The following is a 16,134-nucleotide window of genomic DNA, read 5'->3' as shown; positions in this document are numbered from 1 at the left end:
TGGCAGCAGCAAGCACAGGACCTGGTTAACTAGCGGAACATATGGGAGAGGCATTTGTCCTGCAGTGGACGTAGTCAGGCTGCTGCTGCTGCTGCTGCTGCTGATGATGATGATGAGTTGCTGTTAGTATGGCAATTTTTCGAAGCCGTAACGTGTTCGCTGTACTCTGTGCATGTTCAAGCTGGTCGCCATTGTAAGAGCGACAATCAAAGTCGGTGTTATCGCCGATGATGCGGCACAAGAAAGCGAGTCCCAGCCGGCCACTTTCACTCGTGTCAGAAAGATAGAATGGTACGTATGAGATGCACGTCAATGCTTAGTTTCGCTGTCGTACAGTGTAGTAAACTGATACGAATGATACGTTCAACTGTAGACAATACATTAGATAAGGAACAGCAGCATTGACACTCTCTTTTAACCGAGTATTGGCATGGTCCGGACTACACGCGGTCTTCGAGGGGGACACCAGATGTTTGTGGATTTCACTGCTCAGAGTGCAGTGTTGTTGACGCAGTGAGTATCGCTCTTCACAGCGGGCAAGGAGCATGCGATGGATCACTGTGCTATCACGAGCAAAAAAACAAACAAACAAAAGAAGGCACACGTGTGCTGCTCCTTACTGCTGCGAAAACATGAGCTGAGAACTGCGTTCCAAGCTTGCGCATGGATAGTTTATGTTGTATCTGCTGCGGTGTCACAGACTGGTTGTCCACTGCACATGCGTGAAGTTCCTTTGCTCTGTTCCCTCCTCCCTTTTCCTTACCACAATCTTATATTAACGCCCTACTGCAGGTAATAAACGTCATTCTTTGCCTGCCTTCACAAACCGTGTCAACGTGCGTCCCTTTCGAGCCGTGACCAGTAGGCCGCGGCGACTCAACAGTTTAGGTCATATATTACAGTTCTGTTTATAATAACTTCGTTTGTTTTAGTTCTGGCCTGTACTACAGCTATGGTGTGCTAAAGTGCAAGTGGTATAATAGTTGCGTTAAAACTATGCGACTGTGGTATGGTATGCCTGATTTATAGCCGCATATTGATATCTCTGTACACGTGTTTTCACTACAGGTGCTTATGCACGCACTTTGTTCGAATAGGAAAAGGGAGGATACATACAAAACAAGACGTTTTTGAACAGTCATGCAGGGATAACATTTTGCAGCCCCAAACTTCTTTTTTTCTGTACAACGTGATAGAAATGCCATCACCTTCATGCAATTTACTGTTAAGTAGTATGTCTGCATAAATCGAGCTAAGCACTACTGCTATTGCGAGCTTCATTCAGCACAGTGTGGCAGGTAAATAGGACAACAAGAATGTATAGACCTATCTCTGAACGCGAAACCTAAGGGCATGAACACTACGGGTCCCAGTGTTACATTCGCTTAGAATATGCGCATTCGGAAGTATTCACAATTATAAAATCTGTCACATATGCAACGATAGAAAGCAACAATATCAATATTTATATCAAGCACTGCCACTCGGACAGCTTGGACTATAATTTTGCATGGTTTTGCGTCAGTTTTTCTTTTCACGAAGGTAACTCGTGGTAGTGGCAACCGTACCTCCACGTTTAGAAACACATAAAGAACCGAGTCGCTCTTCAGTCGCACACACCTGATCGTCAATCCCAGTGACTTTCTCGTAGGATTGAGGTATTTTAAATGCGAAGCATTTCTTAACGAACTTCGGCGACATTGAGCGTATCTATCTATCTATCTATCTATCTATCTATCTATCTATCTATCTATCTATCTATCTATCTATCTATCTATCTATCTATCTATCTATCTATCTATCTATCTATCTATCTATCTATCTATCTATCTATCTATCTATCTATCTATCTGTCTATCTATCTATCTATCTATCTATCTATCTATCTATCTATCTATCTATCTATCTATCTATCTATCTAGCTGCCTACGAATTTTAGCTCTCCTCCTGCCCGTTTCGATAGTGGTGTCGATACCAAACTTCGTATGAAGAAACATGACTGCATGACTACCATAACTGACTTGTCATAACATGAAAATCATGACATGTATGTCATATATTGTCATGATTTACATGTCATGGTCTTGCTGCACTTGCAGTCGTTTTATTTACATGATATGTTGCAAAACTGGTATGATATGACATGAGCGCATGGCGAACACAAGCGTCAGAACCTAACATGAAAATCATGACAAGTGTGTCATAAAACATGACCACATGCTACGCTCATGATGCGCCCGCTGCCGTTTCGCTAGCGTCTCACATACCAAAATTTGTATTACAGTACGTGAATGGATTACGAAGGTATGTGACTAGTGCAAGCACGATAGTCATGATATGCCTGTCATGTAACAACATGACTACATGCCACGCTCATGATGCACTCGCAGCCGTTTCGCTAGCTTCACTTATACCAAATTTTGTATTACGGGAGGCAAATGGATAACGAAGGTATGATACTGGTGCATACATTATAAACATGAGATGTGTGTAATGTAACAACATAACTACATGCTACGCTCATGGTGCGCTCACAGCCGTTTCGCTAGCTTCTCAAGTACCAAAATTGGTATCGCGCGACGCCAAAATGACACATCCAAACATGATAATCATGACACGCGTGTTATTTATTAACATGACTACATGCCACACTCATGATGCTCTCACGGCCATTTTGCTGGATTATCATGAGCCAAATATTGTATTACATGACGTCAATGGATGACAATGGTATGCGACTGCATGGTGCAAACATGATAATCATGAGATGCGTGTGATGTGAGAACATGACTACATGCCACAGTCAAGGCGCCAATATATTTCGACGTGACGTAGTGCACGTGCTCGCCGGTGTTTATTTTGTTGCGTCATGCCGATGCTGCCGCACCAGGCACTGGTCTAGCATACATGATAGCAGCCATATACGCGCAGGCGCGTGCCGTGCAGCATTGCTTTTTGACGCATCCGCGTTTCAGCGCGTCCAGCGCCCTCCGTCTCGAAAAGAGGAAGACGCAGTGTTGTCTGGGCAATGCATGGGTCCGAAATGCAGCATGTCGCATTGCGCGCTGGTTCCCGCCTGGCCACGCCGACGGACGCTGATCACGCCGGTCGCGCCTGGTGTCAGACTATAGAGTGCTCGCGTTTTGCTAACGTAGAGTTGCTGTGCCCAGCGTGCGCGCGCGTCAAAGCTACATATGAGTGTATTCGGTCCTTCATGATGCACTCACGGCCGTTTTACTGGCTCCACATATACCAAATTTGGTGTTACGTGATGTCAAGGTAGGATGAAGTATATGACTGGTGCAAACATGATAATCCTGACACGCGTGCCATGTAAGAACATGGCAACATACCACTCTCATCAAGTTCGTGGGCATTTCGCTAGTTCCACGTATACTAAATTTGGTATCACTTGACGATAATAGATGGCAAAGGTAAGCGGCACATCCGTACATGATAATCAGGACACAGAAGTCATGTACGGCATCTTTTACCTCTACTTCATAACGTTGTGCTGATTTTAAATTGACTTACCAAACTTTCTCATTTGTGCTTCGCATATCATCGATTCCCACTGTATTAAGATCTGCCATTTCTTAGGGGAGAAGCTTATTATAACGCAACTCGTTCGTCCCTCGTAGTTGTTGTAGTGTGTAACAGGTATAACATTTTGACCTCCAAGGTAGTGCCGGTGAGAGCTTTCACCTGTGTGTTGTTGAACAACAAAAATAGTGCTCAATGTACATGCCAATGGCTACTAATGCGTAATAAGAGACAGAAACATTCGTCTTTTAGCTAAGGCGAACGCTGCGATCCCCACTGCATGTATTGGCATGTACATTGAGCACTATCTGACAAGAAAGGATTGCTACGTTATACTATCTGGGTGTAACCTCCTTAGATTTAGAAAGGTTTAGCGGGCGTTAAGCCACAGTGCCATGAATATAATCAGCTACTATATACCATGAACTCGAGGTGGTTAAAGGTGGGAAGTAGACCCCAAGCGCAAGCCGTAAAAAAGTGTGGCCACCTCTCGTTTAGTCCATGAAATGTCCGCTGAATGGCGGTGCTTCTATGTGGGGGATATATGATCAAAAGAAGTGTGATGGTGGTACCAGGAGTGTTGAATAATAGATGGACGAACGGACACACAGACAGATGCATGGACGGACGCATGAACGGACGCAGGGGCGGATGCATTGACGAACGCAGGGACGGACGCACGAACACACGCATGCACGGACGGGCGGATAGACGTATGGACAGTCACACAGACGGACGCATGGACGGAAGGAAGCAAGAACGAATGGACGGACGATTGCTTGGCCCCACTCTCCACCATTCACTCCATAGATGTGCTGCCAATTTTTTCTAGGAGGCGTTGCTTTAGTCAAAGCTTACTCGCCTATAGCAACGTTGTTTGATAGAAAAACGGGAAACAAACAAACAAAAAATATCGTAGTCAAGTTGAACGAGGTGGCAGATTTTGAATTTTCATTGGCGGAGGCACACTGCCTATTCCTGGACTAATATTTTCCTGTCCTAGGGTTTTGTTTAGGCTAAAGATGACTCAACGTGAAAGAGAGAGCAATAATTAATATTCGCCTTTACAAATACGAGAACATCTTCGACGACTACTAAGCGAAACTGCACGTTCTTTTTATTTCACGCTACCATACTTCAAAGTTCGTCAGCTTTCTTCGTCTCTTCTTCAGAGTGTAAAACTTAGAGCTTTTGGTTAATACACACATCTTTACCTTGTCGCCCAACTTTTAGGCTCTTATACTAGGGTTATCTCTTGTATGACTGTTTTTTTTTTCACATAAGCCGATGCATATACTGGACATTTTCCTTCAAGCTTTCATCGATGGCGCAATCATTCCCGTTTTATCTCTTTCCTGGCGACACCATAGTGCCATGTTCTTCATTCAAGTATTGCTTCGCTTAAAACTTTGATCTCGCTTATCACGCTACTTTGAAGTTCAATCTGCCATCCCTGCAATAATTTTAATATGCGAGGCAATTCTCAGTGAACTTCACCTACTTTGAACGTATCTATCTATCTATCTATCTATCTATCTATCTATCTATCTATCTATCTATCTATCTATCTATCTATCTATCTATCTATCTATCTATCTATCTATCTATCTATCTAGCCGCCTACAACTTTTAGCTCCCCTGGCCATTTCAATAATAGTATCAATACCGTAATTAGTATGACATAACAAGACTCTATGAAAAACATATTTGACTAGTCATAACATAAAAAGCATGATAAGTATGTTATAAATGTCATGATTTACATTTCATGATTCTGCAGCCCTTGCGATGGTTTCGTTCACTTGATATGTTGCAGAAATGGTATGGTATGACATGATTGCATGGTGAACACAAGCGACAGACCCTAACTTGAAGATCATGACATACGTGTCATGTAACAACATGATTACATGCCAAGCTAATGATGCGCTAGTAGGCGTTTCGCTGGTGTCATATATACCAAACTTGGCATTACCGTACGTGAATGAATGATGAAGGTATGTGACTGGTGCAAACATGATAATCATGAGATGCGTGTCATGTAACAACATGACTACATGCCACGCTCATGATTCGCTTGTGGCCGTTCAACTAGCTTCACTTATACCAAATTTGGTAGTACAGGACAGGAATGAATCGCAGAAGGTATGATACTGGTGCAAACAAGATAAACATAAGATGCGTTTCATGTAACAACATGACTACATGCTTCGCTTATAATGCGCTCGCAGCCGCTTTGATAGCTTCACATGTACCAAACTCGGTAATACGTGACGCGAATAGACGACATACGTAAATGACACACACAAACATGATAATCACGACATGCGTTTCATGTAACAACATGACTACATGCCAGACTCATTATGCGCTCGCGGCCATTTCGCTAGATTTACATAGGCCAAATTTGGTATCACGTGACGTCAATGAATGACGAAGGTATGCGACTGGTGCAAACATTATAATCATGAGATGCGTGCTATGTGAGAACATGACTACATGCCACAGTAGGGGCACCAATACGTTTCGACGTGACGCAGTGCGCGTGCTCACCAGCGTTCATTTGGTCGGGTCACACCAGCATTGCCACGCCAGGCCACGGTCCGGTCATATACTCACAGGAGCGCGCCGCGCTGCATTGCTTTGACGCATGCGCGTTTTAGAGCGTCTGGTGTCCTTCCGTCACGAAAAGAGGGAGACGCAGTGTTGTCTGGGTAACACATCGGCGCGAAATGCAGCATGCCGAATTTCGCGCCAGTTGCCGTCGGGCCGCGCTGGCAGACGCTGGTTGCGCCGGTCGCGCCTGGCGTCAGACTATAGAGTGCTCGCGCTTTGCTAACGTAGTGTCGCTGTGCCCAGCGTTCGCACGCTTTAACGCTACATTGGAGTATATGGGGCTCTTGATGATGCACTCGCGGCCGTTTCGCTAGCTCCACGTATACCGAATTTGTTGTTACGTGACGTCAATAGTGGACGAAAGTATATGACTGGTGCAAACATGATAATCCTGACACGCGTGTAATGTAAGAGCATGACAACATATCACGTTCATAGCTTGCTGATGGTTGTTTCGCTAGCTCCTCATATAATAAATTTGGTATCACGTGCATGAATAAATGACGAAGGTAAACGACACATCTAAACATCGTACTAATGACACGGAAGTCATGTACGGCATCAGTTTCCTCCACCTAGTAACGTTGGGCTGAGTTTAAACGACATTTCAACATTTCTCATTTGTGCTTCGCATATCATCGATTCCCACTGAACGTTGGATCTGCCAATTTTTTTTATTTTAGGTTTAAATGATGAAGGTCTGTTTGTAGAGCAGCTGGTGAAGCAATGACATAAACCTCCTCCTTCGCGACTTGTTTGCTTCCCTCTGCTCCTCTCGAGAGGCACGCTAGATTTGAATAGAAATGTTATCATTTAGTGAATCTAGTAAGTATATTCCACTCTTTCAACCAACGCATTTTTATGGTTAAAAAACGAACCTTCTCTTTCATTCATATTCATAAAAGCTTAGAAAAGGGACAAGAAACATCTTTGTACCTGGTCACCTAATTTGGAATATCACTTGTATAGCAGCGTTAGTTCAGTGCTTTCATGCATAATGCCAAACTTAATATTTCACGCAAACCTTACGCGTATGCATGATATTTGTCGAGTGCCGTTATCCCAACTTCTGTAATATTTGAATCTATCTATCTATCTATCTATCTATCTATCTATCTATCTATCTATCTATCTATCTATCTATCTATCTATCTATCTATCTATCTATCTATCTATCTATCTATCTATCTATCTATCTAACCGTTTACAACAATTAGCTTTTCTGGCCGTTTCGATAATGGTATTAATGCCAAACATCGTATGCTGCAACACGACTGTATGAGGAGCATAACCGACTAGTCATAACATAAAAATCATGACATGTCTGTAAGGAATGTCATGATTTACATATCATGGTCGTGCTGCTCTAGCAGTGGTTTCGTTCGCATTTCATGGTGCAATACTGGTATGGTATGATATGACTGCACAACGTACACAAGCGCCAGACCCTAACATAAAAATCATGTCATGCCTTTAATGTAACATGACCTCATGCCACGCTCATGGCGCGCTCGTGGCCGTTTCGCTAGCTTCATATATACCGAATTGAGTATTACGGGACGTTATGAGATGACTAAGGTATGCTACTGGTGTAAACATAATGATAATCATGAGATGCGTGTCATGTAACAACATGAATACATCCCACGCACATGACACGCTCGCAGTCATTTCGCTACTTCACTTATACCGTATTTGGTATTACGGGATGGCGATGGATGACGAAGGCATGAGACTGGGACAAACATGATAATGATGAGGTGCGTGCCATGTAACAACATCACTACATGTTACTTTCATGATGCGCTCGCAGCCGTTTTGCTAGCTTCACGTATGCCAAATTCAGTATTACGTCACGTGAATGGATCACGAAGGTATGTGTCTGGTGTAAACATGATATTCATGGGATACGAGTCTAGTAAGAACGAAGACTACACGTCACATTAAAGACGCCAATACACTTCGACGTGACCCAGTGCGCATGCGTGGCGGCGTTCGTTTTGTCGTGTCACACCGGCGATTCCACGCCAGCTGCCGATCTGCCTGCCATATACTCGCAGGTGCGCACCGCGCTGCGTTGCCTTTACGCATGCACGTTCGAGTGCTCGCGGCGTCTCTCCATCACGCAGAGAGGCAGACGCAGTGCTCTTTGGGTAAAGCTACGTAACGTCAATGGTGCGAAGTGCAGCAGGTTGCATTTTGCGCCGGTTGCCACCGGGCCGCACCGACGGAATGGTGGTCGCACTGGTCGCGCCTGGAGTGCTCGCGTAGCGTCGCTGCTCCCAGTGTGCGCGCGCGTACGTTACGTCGGAGTACATTGGGCCCTTCATGATGTGATCGCCGCCGTTTTGCTAGCTTAACATATTCAAAATTTGGTGGCTACGTGTCCTAAATGAATAACTAAGGTAAATAGTTGCATGCTAATCCTGACGCGTGTGCCTTGTAATAATGTGAAAACATACCCCGCTCATGATGCGCTCGCGGCCGTTTCGCTAGCTTTACGTATACCAAATTTGATACCACGTGACGCGAATAGACGACGAAGGTAAATGACTCGTCCAAACGTTATAATCATGGTATGCGTGCCATGTCAAGCATGACTGCATGCCACCTTCATAGCGTGCTCGTGGCCGTTTCACTAGTTCCACAGATGTCAAACTCTGTATGAATGGAGGATAAAGCTGAATGACATGTCGAAAGATGATAATGATGTCATACAAGTGACATAGCGCATGATTTACCTCCGCCTCGCTACGTTGTGCTCATTTTAAAGTGTCATAACTACCTTCCTCATTGTGCTTAGCATATCATTCACTCCCACTGTACGTGGGATCTGCCTTTTTTTTCAGTACTCTCACTGTTTCTGTCATGACTTTGTTATTTACAAGGCTACCAAGACTTTAGTCCTAATTAGTGGCGTGAGTGAAAAATTTTGAGAAGGACGGTATGGCAGTAGAAAAGGGGAGGGGGGGGGGCTTCATGGCCACCGGCATTGATATCATTGGTGCAAAGCATCACACACGCAAACACTCAAGCTGAACGTTCTAGTTTAACCGGAGTTGAGGTGAGGGCAGTTCAGTAGCAATATGTTGTAATATTCTTGATCAGGGGAGTCATCTCTAAATTTTCCCTCTGTGCGAATAGTTGCCTCTTAAGTTCCAGGACAACATTGGTAAAGTGGTCGTTTCCTTACCACTTCCTTACCGCGTTTCCAAATTAAGTTTACAACAACAATCGTTATAAGCTTGTATACCAAAAACTAAGCACTATCGTCAAGTTCATGCAGAGTTCTATATATAAAGCACCGTAAGCGAAGATTCACGGAAACTGCAATCTCGAGATGGGAAAGGCAATAGAGATTGTCTTGTAGTTCATTGGAGCCACGTACAAAGAAAACTAAACTCATGTGATTGCAAAGATGAAAGAAGAATGGCAAAGGACGCGGTGATTGTGTATCCTGGAATAAGAATGGACTAGTCTGCTGTGTGCATTCCCTAGGGAAGCTGATGTGGCGTTACCAAAGAATGCGGCAATCGTGTCGCTGCTCCCTTGGATGCCTTCCCAAGCCAGAGCTAGACGGTTTTCTCTTCTGGGAACGCAGCGTGTCCGTCTGCGAATATATAGGAAGCAAAGGATAGTTGTCGTGGTTTCGTTGCAACGCTCGGCGGCGGTTCTTGGAATAAAAGTATGAAAACTGAAGCGTTAGCGGTGCGTGGAGTCTAAATACGCGCAGAAGAGTTCGTTTGAAGCTGCAGCGACGGTCTATGAGGAATCGCTGTGCGAGTTTCGGCGTCTGTACTAGCCGACAGATGTAGTAAAGACCTTATCAGTGATATACTTTCTTCGAGTTGATTCGTGCCCCATAACCACGCCCACATGTTCCTTTGTCACTGGAGCTCGTCCCACACGCAACTTTGCCATTCAAACATCAATAAAGATGTTTACACTCTCCGTCACCGAGCCTTCATGCTGAAGTTGTACCATGCGTTGCTGCCAGTGTTTATGCTTCAAAATAGCCGAAGAAGGAAGATGAAGAAAAAAAAATTGGCAGATTTCACGAACAGTGGGAATCGATGATATGCGAAGCACGAATGAGAAAGGTTGATATGTTACTTTTAAATTAGTACAACTTTACGAGGTGGAGGTAAATAATACCGTACATGATTTCCGCGTCATGATTGTCATGTTTTAATGTGTCGTTTACCTTCTTCATCTATTCACGTCACGTGATACCAAACTTAGTATATCTGGGGCTAGCAAAAGAACCGCCAGCATGCTATGAGCGAGGTATGTTGTCATGTTCTTACATGACACGCATGTCAGAATTATCATGTTTGCACCAGTCATTTACTTTCGTAATCCATTGACGTTACGCAACAGCAGATTTGGTATATGTGGAACCAGCGAAACGGCCGCGAGTGCATCATAAAGGGTCCAATATACTCCAACTTAGCGCTGACGCGCGCGCCCGCGGCGCGCAGTGACGCAACGTAGCAGAACGCGAGCACTCTATAGTCTGACGCCAGGCGCGAGCAGCGCCCATCGGCGCGGCCCGACGGCAACCGGCGTGAAATGCGACAACCTGCCTTTCGCGCCAATGCGTTACCCAGACAACACTGCGTCTCCCTCTTTTCTTAATAGAGGCGTGCCGAAGCGCTGAAACGCGCATGCGTCAAAGCAATGCAGCAAGGCGCGAGCCTGCGAGTATATGGCAGGACCAGTGCTTGGGGTCTTAACGCTGGCGTGACCCGACGAAATGATCGCCACTGAGCAGGCGCACCGCGTCACGTCGAGATGTATTGGCGCCTTGACTGTGACATGTAGTCGTGCTCTCACATCACACGCATCTCATGATTATCATGTTTGCACCAGTCAAATACCTTCGTCATCCATTGACGTCACGTAATACCAAATTTGGCATATGTAAAGCTAGCGAAACGGCCGCGAGCACGTCATGAGTGTGGCATGTATTCATGTTATTACATGGCATGCACCTTATGATTATCATGTTTGCACCAGTCAATTACCTTTATCATTCATTCACGTACTGTAATACCAAATTTGGTAAATGTGACGCTAGCGAAACGCCCGGGAGTGCATCATGCGCTTGCCATGTAGTCTTGTTGTTACATAACACGCATGTCGCGGTTGCCATACAATCATGTCATACCATAAAAGTTTTGCAACATGCCATGTGAACGACACCATTGCAACAGCTGCAGGACCGTGAAATGTAAATCATGACATTCCTTTCATGATTTTCATGTTATGAGTAGTCAAATATGCTCCTCATCGAATCATGTTGTCACACGCCAAGTTTGGTATCAATACAATTATTGAAGCAGCCAGGCGAGCTAAAAGTCGTAGTCGGCTGGATAGATAGATGGATAATTGATTGATTGATATGTGGGGTTTAACGTCCTAAAACCACCATATGATTATGAGAGACGCCGTAGTGGAGGGCTTCGGAAATTTCGACCACCTGGGGTTCTTTAACGTGCACCGAAATCTGAGCACGCGGGCGTAAAACATTTCCGCCTTCATCGGAAATGCAGCCGCCGCAGCTGTATTCGATCCCGCGACCTGCTGCGGGTCAGCAGCCGAGCACCTTTGCCACTAGACCACAGCGGCGGGGTATATATATATATATATTGTAACGCGGACTGAAAGTGCGAGGAAGAAGAAGAGATCGGACGCGCTCGAGCGATGGTGATTCGGCAGTGACGGTAGAGCGCTAACATTTTTCATTGTAAATAAGCCCATCACATCCGTAACAGCTTTGGTGGAGCGGTGCTGGGTAACTTGCCATCCTGGACCCCGCAGCAGAAGTTCTTCGAAGAAGCAGACGCTTAGCTGGCCTACCTCCGGACAACATCAGCATGAACGACGACACAGCAATCCCATCGACGTCCTACGCTGCTGCATCCACCAGTGCCACCGACACGGCACAAGGTGGCCGTCGACCTCGACAACCAGACTACTGGGCACCTGAGCCACGAATTTTCTCAGGTAAAACTGACGAAGACGTGGACGCTTGGTTAAAACACTTCGAGAGAGTGAGCCGCTACTACGAATGGGGCGCACCGGTGAAGCTCGTGAACGTAGTATTCTTCCTTGCTGGGACAGCCTTGCTTTGGTTTGAGAACCATGAACATGTCCTCCCCACTTGGGATATTTTTGTTAAGGAACTGAAGGCCTGCTTTGGGGACACAAGTTCCATGAAAAAGAAAGCTGAGCAAACGCTGTCACGTAGGGCTCAGTTGCCCGGCGAGACGTGCACAACCTACATTGAAGAAGTGTTGAAGTTTTGCGGAATTGTCAACGCAAATATGTCTGACGAAGACAAAGTCGGTCATTTGTTGAAAGGCATCGCCGAGGACGTGTACAATTTTTTGATAACAAAAGAAAACTTGAACACTCCTTCGATTTTCAGGCAGCAGTGTCGCGCATTCAAGGCGTTGAAGACCCGAAGAATTTTACCCAAGTTCGGGCGCTTGGACAATGTTTCCACTGTCGCAAGTATGGACGTCGCCACCTGCGAAGACATTTCCTACCTCGTACGTCGGGTAGTTCGAGAAGAGCTCGTACGACTTCAAGCAGGTGACGTTCACCACCAATGCTCGTTCGCCGCGTGCCCCGAACCACCGCGTCACGTCGAAAACCGACCACGCACAGAAACTGGAGATTTTACCCCGCGGCTTCCGTTTTCCCCGACGGGTCGTGGCCACCACCGGATGTCATCATCTCGACGTGCCGCTGCGGACCCCCGACCGTCGTCAACCAGGCCTCTACCAGAAGATTACTATGCTTCATCACAAAATGTTCCTGCGGAGCACGACCCGTCTCCGCGTACTTCTGCCACCTCTGCTCCGGCTAACGTAAGTCGACAAGTCCCCGTTTGCTACACATGTGGTCTCCCAGGGCATATTTCGCGCTTCTGTCCCAGACGGCCGCCTGCACCGCCACGTTTTTCGACGTATCTGGCTCGTATGTACGAAACGCCAGTGCCGCCACGTTTTTCGACGCTCCCGCCTCGTATGCACGAAACCTGGACCTCTCACTCGGCCGACCACCGTCCCCGACAGCAATGGCCTAACGAATTTCGCAGCGAGTTCCTGCCTCCGAGAGGAGCCTGACGCCGGCTCCGACACGGTCCCGCCGGTCGCCGTCTCCGCGTCGTCGGTCACCTTCCCCGCATCAGCTGGGAAACTAACTGGTGCGACCGATGGAGGTGCGGTCGCGGGACGGTCAGTTTCGCCAATTCCTCCTTCGGCTGTGATGTTGATGAACAAAGTGCGTGTGTGTATAGACGGTGTAGATACTCTTGCTCTTGTAGACACTGGTGCTGCTGTTTCGGTTATGAGCCTTCGTTTCAAACATCTATTCTTGGGTCACAAAGTTATGTTCGCGTGGAATCGTAAAGAAACTTTTCGTGGAGTTGGAGGCGAAACGTTATGCCCTGTTGGTATTTGTTCAGTTGTACTCACGATTGGTGGACAAAATTTCCGAGTTGAATTCACCGTACTGGCTCGCGCAACTCATGACATCATTTTAGGGATAGACCTCCTTCATGAATGCGGCGCTACGCTTGACTGTGGAACTGGAGAGATTTTTTTACAAAGTACGTTGCCCGCTGCAATAGTTGACGATTTTCCGACTCCGCCCATCGATGCTCTTTCGTTGTCTGAAGATGTGACGATCCCTGGTCGGACAGCAGTGTTTGTACCCGTATGCTCTTCTCATGTCCGCTCAGGACCCTGCACTGGACTTGTGGAGCCTGATCATGCAAACGCCATTAAGAAGAATGTGCTGGTCCCACGGTCTGTCCTTACAGCCATCGACGGACATGCTTGCTTGTGGGCACTCAACGCAGCCTCAGAGCCTGTTGTTCTACCAGCCTGATTAAAACTGGGTACGTTCGAGAAGCAGGCCACAATTGACGTGAGAATGGTCTCAGAGTCTCCAGCTATCAGTCAGACTGCGCCCAACTACTCAGCCGAGATTAAACGTAAGATCAACAAGTCGTTGCCTTCTTCCGAGCAGAATGTCCTTGAAGAGGTACTTACACGCTACGCGGGAGTATTTGATTTCGCTCAAAACAAGCGTTGTTCCATGTTGCCCGAATCCCGTATGCACCACCGCATCAACACGGGAGATGCTACACCGATGCGCCAGAAACTCTATCGCGTATCCCCGTCAGAGAGGGAAGTGATCGCCGATCAGGTCAACGACATGCTGCAGAAAGGCGTTATTCAAAAGTGAAGCAGTCCCTGGGCAGCTCCTGTTATATTGGTAAAAAAGAAAGACAACTCTTGGCGATTCTGTGTAGACTACCACCGTCTCAACGCCGTCACAAAGAAAGACGTGTATCCGCTACCACGCATCGGCGATGCTGTTGATTGTCTGCACTCGGCCGCCTACTTTTCGTCTGTCGACCTAAGGTCCGGATACTGGCAAATACCAATGCATCCGTCTGACAAAGAGAAGACTGCTTTTGTCACGCCTGATGGATTATTTGAATTCAACGTTATGCCGTTTGGCTTATGCAATGCCCCAGCTACCTTCGAGTGATTCATGGACTCCATCCTTCGCGGTCTCAAATGGGAGATATGTATGTGTTATCTCGATGATGTAATTATTTTTGGCAAGACATTCCACGAACACAACCATCGGCTTAGCGTTGTTCTAGACTGCGTCAAACAAGCTGGTCTCGTTTTAAACGCAAAGAAGTGTCATTTTGGTGAGCGTCAAGCCCTTGTGCTTGGATATCTAGTTGACAAGGACGGTATACGACCAGACCCGCACAAAATCAGTGCTGTCCGAGACTTCAAGCAACCAACGTCTTTGAAGGATCTCCGTAGCTTCGTGGGCCTGTGTTCTAATTTTCGTCGGTTTATCAAAGACTTCGCCCAGCTTGCTCATCCCCTGACAGAGTTGCTCCAGAAAAACACTCCATTTCGATGGACCATTGAGTTTGAGGCTGCTTTCGAGCAGCTGAAGTATTTGCTTACTTCCGGGCCCCTCTTGCGCCATTCGACCCGGAGGCACTCACGGAACTGAATACAGATGCTAGTGGTATCGGAGTTGGTGCCGTGCTAGTTCAATATCACGATAGCCGGCAGCACGTCGTGGCGTATGCAAGTCGTACTTTGACTAAGGCGGAGAGGAATTATACGGTCACCGAACTGGAATGTCTTGCAGTTGTTTTCGCCGTCCAAAAGTTCAGACCTTATTTGTACGGCCGGCAGTTCAAGATCGTCACAGATCATCATTCGCTTTGTTGGCTTGTCGGACTACGTGACCCAGCTGGTCGGTTGGCTCGCTGGGCCTTACGGCTTCAAGAATATAATTATTCTGTGACCTACAAGAGCGGTCGATGTCACGCAGATGCCGAATGCTTATCTCGTCTTCCATCTCTAACTGTGGATGCTGATGATGATGATTTTGACAACTACCTGGCCGCAATCTCATCCAACTTCCCAAATTTGGATGTCTTTTGTCACGAACAACAGCGTGACCCTTCGCTGAAACCAATGATTGATGTGGCTCGTAGCTCTAAACGCGCCACGCCATTCGTGATTCATGACGCCCTACTATATCGCAAGAATTACTCCAGCCATGGTTCCACACTACTACTCGTCGTGCCAGAATGCCTGCGTCTTGCGGTATTCCAAGCCATGCACGATGACATCACGTCTGGGCACCTTGGATTTGCCCGAACACTTCACCGTATCCGACAACGTTTTTACTGGCCTCGACTCTGGAAGACCACCAAGCACTACGTCGCAAGTTGTGATGTCTGCCAGCGCCACAAACAACCTACCACACCATCGGCCGGCCCACTGCAGCCGGTTAAGCCACCGACATCACCATTCGAAAAAGTCGGCATAGATTTACTGGGTCCTTTCCCCAAGTCTACCACCGGCCGCCGCTGGATTATTGTGTGCGTAGATTACCTGACACGGTATACTGAAA

This window comes from Rhipicephalus microplus, unplaced genomic scaffold (genome assembly GCF_043290135.1).
Source record: "Rhipicephalus microplus isolate Deutch F79 unplaced genomic scaffold, USDA_Rmic scaffold_17, whole genome shotgun sequence".
In the NCBI taxonomy this organism is placed as follows: Eukaryota; Metazoa; Arthropoda; class Arachnida; order Ixodida; family Ixodidae; genus Rhipicephalus; species Rhipicephalus microplus.
This window is presented reverse-complemented; position numbering follows the sequence as displayed.